Genomic DNA, 8485 nt, shown 5'->3' with positions numbered 1-8485 from the left:
GAGTAGGGGTACTGCTCATGAAAAACCTTCCAGATCCACTTTGATGCCTGGGAAATTGAAAGATCAGGAATCTGCAGCTAGAAGTCTCTATCAGCTAAAGATGCATTAGTACAGACAACCTCATCCACTTCACTACGTTTTAAATCCTGCCTTTCTGTTTCTGTAAGAAAATTACAAAAAAAAGGCCAAGCAATCTTGACATATAATGCTCACCTATTTGAATGATATGTGACCCTGACACCTTGTTACCCACATTGTGTTATGTAGCATTTCCTGTATATTAACTCACACACTTGTTCTATTCCTTTTCTTTGTACAATATTTGTGTGACGGAGAGCATTCTGACACCATACACACATGACACCATACACAGGGATAAATAGCACTATACAGAAAATGAAATTATAGAGTAGTAAGTGCTATATGTAGGAAGCTGCGCATTAGATAGTATACCAAAAATAGGTATGCTGTGTAAAGCGTTCAGGTATCCCTTAGAAGTGGACAAGGGCTTGCTTTAACAATCCCAAGGTTAGTGGAGAAGTGTGGCTCAACGATTAGAGGCAGCAGACCCGGAGGCAGAGGTCGGCCCTGGACCAGGGTTCAATTCCCGACGCAGCCGGGTGCAGTACTAATGTCAGCGGGCCCGATAAATCTCGCCTCGGTGCCACTCTAACCATAGGGTCCCACGCTGCAACTCAGGGCAATAGCTTGCTTAATCTCCACTCTGGCCCCATCACCGCCGGGGATGCCTGGCTGAACCTTGGGGATGCCCAGTAAAGGGACCATCTCACAGGGAAAGCCAGGACGGGTTCCCCAGTGGTACATCCCTGGGACGCTCCAGGGTAACCACGCGCTCTATAAATCCAACATTCATTCATTCATTCATTCTCTATTTGTGAAAATGTGATCGAGCAGCCTTAGACTTATCAGAGGGGAGTGTTAGGTATTTGATAGTCAATAAATGATAAACACACTCAAAAAGCAGATCCACATCAATTTAGAAAAATAACTAATTTTTATATATATTTCAACACCAATAACTTCATAATTGGGTAAGAACTTTTTGCAGTGTTAGCAAACAGTGCATTTTTACGCTGTAATTATTTTCCTATGAAGAGAACAGCATTACAGGTATTTGCAATGGGATTTCGAGGTTATCCTTTAGGTTGTAAGATTTAAGGGGGCCAAGGTCCCAAGTTCCACCAGCAGTTCAGTATTACCTGCCCTGGTGTGTCCGATTGCAGAGGTGCTGCACGGGGTTGTAGCTTTGTGCGCTACACTGTTGGCAAAGAGGGAGGCCACCTGGAAATAGACTGCACAGTGAGATTTGGGGAAAAGTCCGGGAGCTCCAAAGGGGGGCTCAGTTTGTGAGGGACCTGGGAGCAATGGGGAAGAGTCGGTGTTTATGGACCCGGGCCTGGAAGCACAGGTGCAGTGGGTTTTAGTCGACTGGCCCTCGTGCGTCGTAGGCAGTCACGGTTCTCGATCTGGACCAGAACAGGGGGGCAAAACAGGACAGCTAGGTGACTCCAGGTGCTAGCCTCTGTGAAGAGGATGTCCCTCGTTGGCTGGTTGATCCTCGGATGGTTGGAGTCTGGCTTGGACTGTAAACCAGCCTTGGTCACGGCAAGGGTTCTGGTAGCTTAGGTATTGGTGCAGGGATGCGCATGGAAGTCTTGGTGTCTCCAAACTTGGCAAGTAGACTGATTGGTACGCAGACCTAGTCTTGGGAAGGTGCTGCTTCAGTGGACCTAGTGGTCAGCAGCTTCTTGGACCCGGATGTTGCGGTTGGTGCCTGCAAGATGTAGAGAAGTGTCTACTCTACTCCAATGGAGATGCTGGATGGATTTTGAAGTACTGGCAACCTTTTGAGGTTTTTGGTGGATACACAGCTGCAGGACAAGTCAGGTCTTTGCAATTGTAGATTCTGGAGCGGGCAGGTAGCGTTTGACGCCAAAAGTCCACAACAGTCTTCAGTTTTTGCGCTGATTGGCTCTCCAGTATCCTGCTCTTCTTTACTGAGACAAATGTTGGTCAGACTTGGTGCCAAATGGGCACCAGAGCAGGGGGTGGCATCTTCCAGGTCTGGAGGGCAGTGGGTGGCATCTCAGAGGTCTGGGGTAAGCCAGAGTTGCATATCAAAGGCAGTAGAGGCTTTGAAACCTCGGTCTTTGATATGCTGATTTACCTTTGAGAGCAGGGATCAGCATCAGCCAGTCACAGCACTTGCAGCCCAGGAGAGGCCTGACGGCCACCCACTCAGATATCGGTAGCAAGGTAAACCTGGTGGTCGCAAGTGCTAGACACCTGAAAAAGGGGGCCTTCCCTCAGCGTGCTGTGTGGGAAGTGCTGCAAGAAGTTTATGGACAAACTAATCAGACTGTTGATAATTTTATAGATGTGCTGCAGTATTGAATCATGGAGCATACCAATGACGAAAAAAGAAATGCAATGTTTATGTTTCATGCTAAAAATAAACTGTGCCAGTTATGCATCAACCATGACTCAGACTTGGATTGTCTGAACAGGTTATGTAATGGTGCAGGAGTAGAGCCGTAATAAAGGGTGATAACTTGCGTGTCTGGGAGGTGTTATGGCTTGGACCTGGGAAGGCAGAGTTGGACCCATGAGCAGCCTGCGAAGAACGCCTCCCGAGGGGGGGACCGGCACGAGTCCAGCGGCAGAAAGACTGTGAAAAGGTGCCGCAAGCCCACGGAAATGGGGGCAGGCGATTGGGCGGCATGTTTTGAATCCACCAATCCAAGTGAAGTGTTCTTGAGAATAAGGGGATAAAAAAGGGGGCAAGGGCAGCACCAGGCATACCTTAACTGGACCCTCTTTAGTACCCACTACAAAAGACTTACAGGAGTGCTAAAGGTCTTGCCAACTAGGTAACAATTGTCCTGTTTTAGGGAAAGAGACCTGACATTAGCGACTAGCAGGAACCCAGAACACTTCTGTCAAAATGGCATCATATACCAGGCAAAAAGCAGCTGATGCTGTTGCCATTACACCAACCTGCACGAAGGGATGAAAGAGGTAGCCGAGTGGATGACGACCAGCCGCCTGAAACTGAACTCGGAGAAGACGGAGGTCCTCATCCTGGGCGCCTCACCCTCCGCCTGGGACGACTCCTGGTGGCCTCCCGCCCTGGGCACCGCACCCAAACCGACAGACCATGCACGCAACCTGGGCTTCATCCTGGACTCCTCCCTCTCCATGACCAGGCAAGTCAACAACGTCTCCTCGGCGTGCTTCAACATCCTACGCATGCTACGGAAGATCTTCTGGTGGATCCCCACCGAGACCAGGAAGACCGTCACCCAGGCCCTCGTCACCAGCCGACTGGACTACGGCAACGCCCTCTACGCCGGTACCACCGCCAAGCTCCAGAAGAGACTCCAGCGGATCCAAAACGCCTCAGCCAGACTCATCCTTGACATCCCACGAACCAGCCACATCTCTGGACATCTGAGAGACCTTCACTGGCTCCCCGTCAACAAAGGAATCACCTTCCGCCTCCTCACCCACGCACACAAAGCCCTACACGACCAAGGCCCGAGCTACCTCAACAGCCGAGTCAACTTCTACGCTCCCAAACGCCACCTCCGATCAGCCAACCACGCCCTCGCCGCCATCCCCCGCATCCGAAGAGCGACTACAGGAGGAAGGTCCTTCTCCTACCTTGCCGCCAAGACCTGGAACTCCCTCCCGACCGACCTGCGCCTGACCCAAGACCACCTCTCCTTCAGGAAGAAGCTGAAGACCTGGCTGTTCGAGCAGTAGCGGCACCCCCCCCACCCCCAGCGCCTTGAGACCCTACGGGTATGTAGCGCGCTCTATAAATGTCATTGATTGATTGATTGATTTTAGGAATTTAGCAGATGAGTAGATATAATGGGAAGTCAGCATTTGTTTTTTGTTTGATAATGACTTCTGTTTTAGACGTTATTATGTTATCTGTGTTGATGGTGACATCTCTGTTGCAATATACAAGCCTAATGGAGCTGTCGATGTTTCGGTACCGGGAAATGCACTTTAAAGTAAGGTTATCATGCCTGTAAAGTAAAACGTGGTTTGTCATTGCATGACTCAGCCCTGCTAAGTACCACGCATCAGGAGTTAGACTAATGCATTTCAGTGTGGTGGTCCTCAACACGGCACGAAAATACATTGTTACACATTAATAGCGCCTTCTCAGTAAAGCTGGATCACAATTTAAGACTGACTGCCTATTTGGTCTTAGTGACAAATCAAGGAAGCCGGTATCAGAAGCAGTGTGGAGATGCCGTTTTGCAGACGGCCTGGAGAACACGGGAACTAGTTTTGAGTCATTCGAAGTGAGAATACATTTAAGTGACACGAACACTAAGTTATCCGGGGCTTTAAAATACAGCGGAAGTGTATGCAGATACACGAGTTTACACTACAAATACGGAGGTTGCCATACCAAGTCAAGCATAAAATATTCAAGTGTTTGAAAAGCAGGCTTCCCGGACTAGACGAGGATTATTAATGCTGCGCTCTTTATCTTTACAAGGTATCCAGATCATTACCCCAGTCCTGATGAGGCTGAAAATATTGTAAGGCCGAAACGCGTCGACCTTGAAAAGAGAAGCCCTACAAAAAATTTAAAAAAATGATATAATAATTATGGGAGTACAAATATGTTTAGAAAATGACTAGAATAACGTTAGTCCAATACTGTAACTTTCCAAGAGAATATGGGATGATCTCTGGACAGAATTCTGTTTTTGTACATATGAATGAGCATCTGTAAAATTGATTAGGGTAATCTTAGAAGCTTTTGTCAAGTATTGATTTATGTATTGTTTTTTCAATTTTTTTCTTAAAGAAATATATACATATTCAAAAACAAAATAAGGAGAACCAAAAGGTTGAGTTGGTGACGTTTATTCAAAGAAACTAAAAGTGAGAAATTTGTTCTCAAAAGAAGGTCTAATTAGTATTTTCCTTCTCATTTATTGCTATTTGAAATATCGATTCTGACGCATTGTGTCGTATATTTATATATTTGGTCTTAGGTGGGGCATGCTGCTGCAGCAGGCTTGGCTCAGTCGCTCGCTCTGGTCAGGGCGGGCTACAATGTTTCAGTCACACAGCGAAGTTACAGACGTCACGTCAAGTTTCGTCTCAATTGCCCAATGAGAGCCAAGAGACACACTCACTGACTAGGGCCCGTGTCGTGGCACAGTCTAGTTCAGGTTGAATTGCAGCCATGATTGTTGTTATGTTATGTTATAGTGCTTTTATATAGCGCACGGCTACTTGAAAAGAGTGTCCCAGCGCTTTCCACCTGCAACTCAGAATAAAAATAACACAACAGAGCAAGAACAGAATCAAAAGCAAAAAGAAAACAGTAAAAAAGCCTAAAGATAAAAAAGCCAGGTCTTCAGGCTCTTCCTGAACTGGAGCAAATTGGCAGTGCTGCGGAGCAAAAGCGGAAGCGAGTTCCACAGCTGGGGAGCTTTACAGCTGAAAGAGCGCCCCCCTGCACGGGCCTTCCTCACCCGCGGAACCACCGCTGTAAAAAGGGATTCCGACCGCAAGATATCCGGCTCCTGATCCAAACAAAGCTTTGTGCATCAGCGTCAGGGATTTGAACAGAATCCGCTTCCGGATAGGCAGCCAATGGAGCGTCTGTAGCAGCCCGGAAGCTAGAGCTCGTCTTCGCAGGCCGAAGATTGCCCGGGCGGCGGAGTTCTGCACCACCTGCAGGCGCTGGACCAGATAGTCAGGGAGGCCGAGAAAGAGGGCATTGGCGTAGTCTAGCCTTGATCCAATAAGAGCCTGCACAGTAATCCGCCTGTGCTCCACAGACAGTAGGGGCAGGAATTTGCGAAGCATTTTCGAAATTCCATAACAGGTGCCAGCTAGACCGAGAATATGTGTTCTCAGCGACAGCTGGTTGTCCAGCTTGACTCCCAGATTTTTAGCCACCAATGAAGACTGTGCGGGAGGACACATATCGGACGGCCACCAGTGCCGCCACTCCGGATCGGTGACGCAACCGAAGAATAAAACCTCAGACTTACTCGAATTGGCCTTCAGACTGTTCCACTGGCACCAGTCGAAGACCATTACCAGACAGTCCCGAATTCTCTCTCCATCAAACTTGATTCAGCCCTGCACGGCCGTCGCGGGAAACTGGTGGCGCGTGCTCTGCAGCCTGGCTAACCGCTCTGCACTCCAGCCCACTAAAGGTGCTGCCATGAATGCTGTCGGCGTCCTGGACCATAGCGCTGCTCACACCGGCATACTGGACAGTGCTGGGGAGTTCTTGCGGCCGCTGGTTGACTAAGAGCGTTACTATTATTGTCAGTTAAGGACTAACTACCTGGTGCACTGCACCCATCTGACGCCTCCACATGATCCCCGTATGAATTTAGAACAGCTGCAGCGTATAAAGCACAAACGTTTTTAAATATTCCACAAGCAAGTTACCATCAAACTTCAAAACTCTCATATCTACACCAGGAGTGTCTGCCTACTCTAGTGTGCCTTTTAGAACCATGTGAAGTGCACACCAGTGGTCATTAAGTTTTAATAGGCTACCACTTCATTTGATTTTATTTGAATGGCTCGTATCCTCGTGGCCATATATATTAAACAAACTAATATTAAAAACCCTGAACAGCACATCACTTATATGTCCATCATTAAGACGCACATAATCATCCACACCGTTTGTTATTAAGGGGGAACATTCAGGCCTTTTTCTAAAGTCATCTTTCTCTATTGAAAGTACTGCAGCGTGCGCCGAAAACAATGAACCAATAATGATAACTAATCAGCAGTTTAGAAAAAAACATGGCTCAATCAATCAGGGGAATTGTAAGCGCACTACTCACCTGTGGGAGTCTCAAGGCGCAGGGGGGGGGGGGGAGAAGCAGCTCCGTTCAGACGAAGAGCCAGGTCTTGAGTGTCTTCCTAAAGATGTTCAGGGAGGGGGAGCATCTGATGTTGATCAGGAGCTTGTTGCAGGTCTTAGCTGCAATGTAGGAGACCGCTCTTCCACCTGTATTTAACAGCCTTATGACCCCCTCTGGCGACATTGGTGGAGTCCTACGGGGCCCAGATCGTCTCATATGCTGACGACACCCAGCTTCTTTTCACCTGCCGTAAGAGCGAAGATTTTGATGGGGAAAGTATCCGTGAGTGCCTTGGGGCTGTTTTCAACTGGTTCCAACTGAACAGCCTCAAGTGCAACTCGGATAAATCCGAGATACTTTTCTTTGGGTGTCTATCAGAACCGGACTGGCATGGTTGGTGGCCTGCCGACATGTTCCCCCCAGCTCAGTCGTCTAAATGGGCTAAGAACCTGGGAATTAAAATCGACAACTGGGCTTACGCTCAAATCCCAGGTGGCTACCCTCACAGGGACGTGTTTCGGTATCCTCAGGATGCTTCGAAAGTTTTTTCCTTTGCTTTCTGAAGAACATCGGAGAATAACTGTACAGGCACTTATTGGATCCAGATTGGATTATGCTAACATTCTGTATCTGGGTCTGCCGGAATATCTCCTACAGCGCATGCAGGTGACCCAGAATGCTGCAGCACGAGCTATTTTTGGCCTGCATCGGCGAACAAGTGCCTCAAACTTGCTGCAATCTCTCCATTGGCTTCCCATACGGAAGAGGATAATGTTCAAGGCCTTGACATTAGCCCATAAAGCCCTGCACGCCACAGGTGCAAAATACCTACAGAAGAGGCTGGACTTCTACCGGCCGACACGATCTTTAAGATCGGAGTCACTGGCACTCGCGGTAGTTCCCCTTATAAAGAGGGCCCGTCTGGGCGGTCGGTCCTTTAGATTCTTGGCCCCCCCAGCTGTGGAATTCCTTACCGCTGTCCCTACGGTCCACATCTAATCTGCTTGCCTTTAGGAAGGGTCTAAAGACTTGGTTATTTTCTGGTTAGAGCGCTTTCATCTTTAGCCTCTGTTTTCCTTTGTTGTTATGTTTTTCAGTCTCCTTTCTGGGTCTGGAGCACAAAGCGCTGGGACACTCCTTTGGAGTAGCCGTTGTGCTATACAAGACCCATATATAACATAACATAACATAACATAACATAACGTTCTGGCTCTGCGGATGTGTGGGGTTTCGGCAAGGTCGGAAGAAAGGAGGTTCCTCTTGGGTTGGTGGAAGGAGATTCTTTTGTTGAGCTATTGGGGTCCGGTATTGTGAAGGCATTTGTAGGCGTGGGCGAGTATCTTGAAAGTAACTCTCTTTTCAACGGGGAACCAGTGAAGGGTCTTCAGGTGTTGGGTGATGTGTTTGTGTTGAGGGATGGCGTGAATGAGCCTGGCTTCAGTGTTCTGTGTGGTCTGGAGCTTGCGGAGCAGAGACTTGTTGATCCCGGCGGAGAGGGCGTTTCCGTAGTAGAGTCTGCTGGTTGTGGGTGTGTGGGTGACTGTCTTTTGTGCTTTCGGGGTGGGGCATCCATTTGAAGGTCTTTCGGAGGA

Source organism: Lissotriton vulgaris, chromosome 7 (genome assembly GCF_964263255.1).
Source record: "Lissotriton vulgaris chromosome 7, aLisVul1.2, whole genome shotgun sequence".
NCBI lineage: Eukaryota > Metazoa > Chordata > Amphibia > Caudata > Salamandridae > Lissotriton > Lissotriton vulgaris.
Note: the sequence above shows the minus strand (reverse complement) of the source record.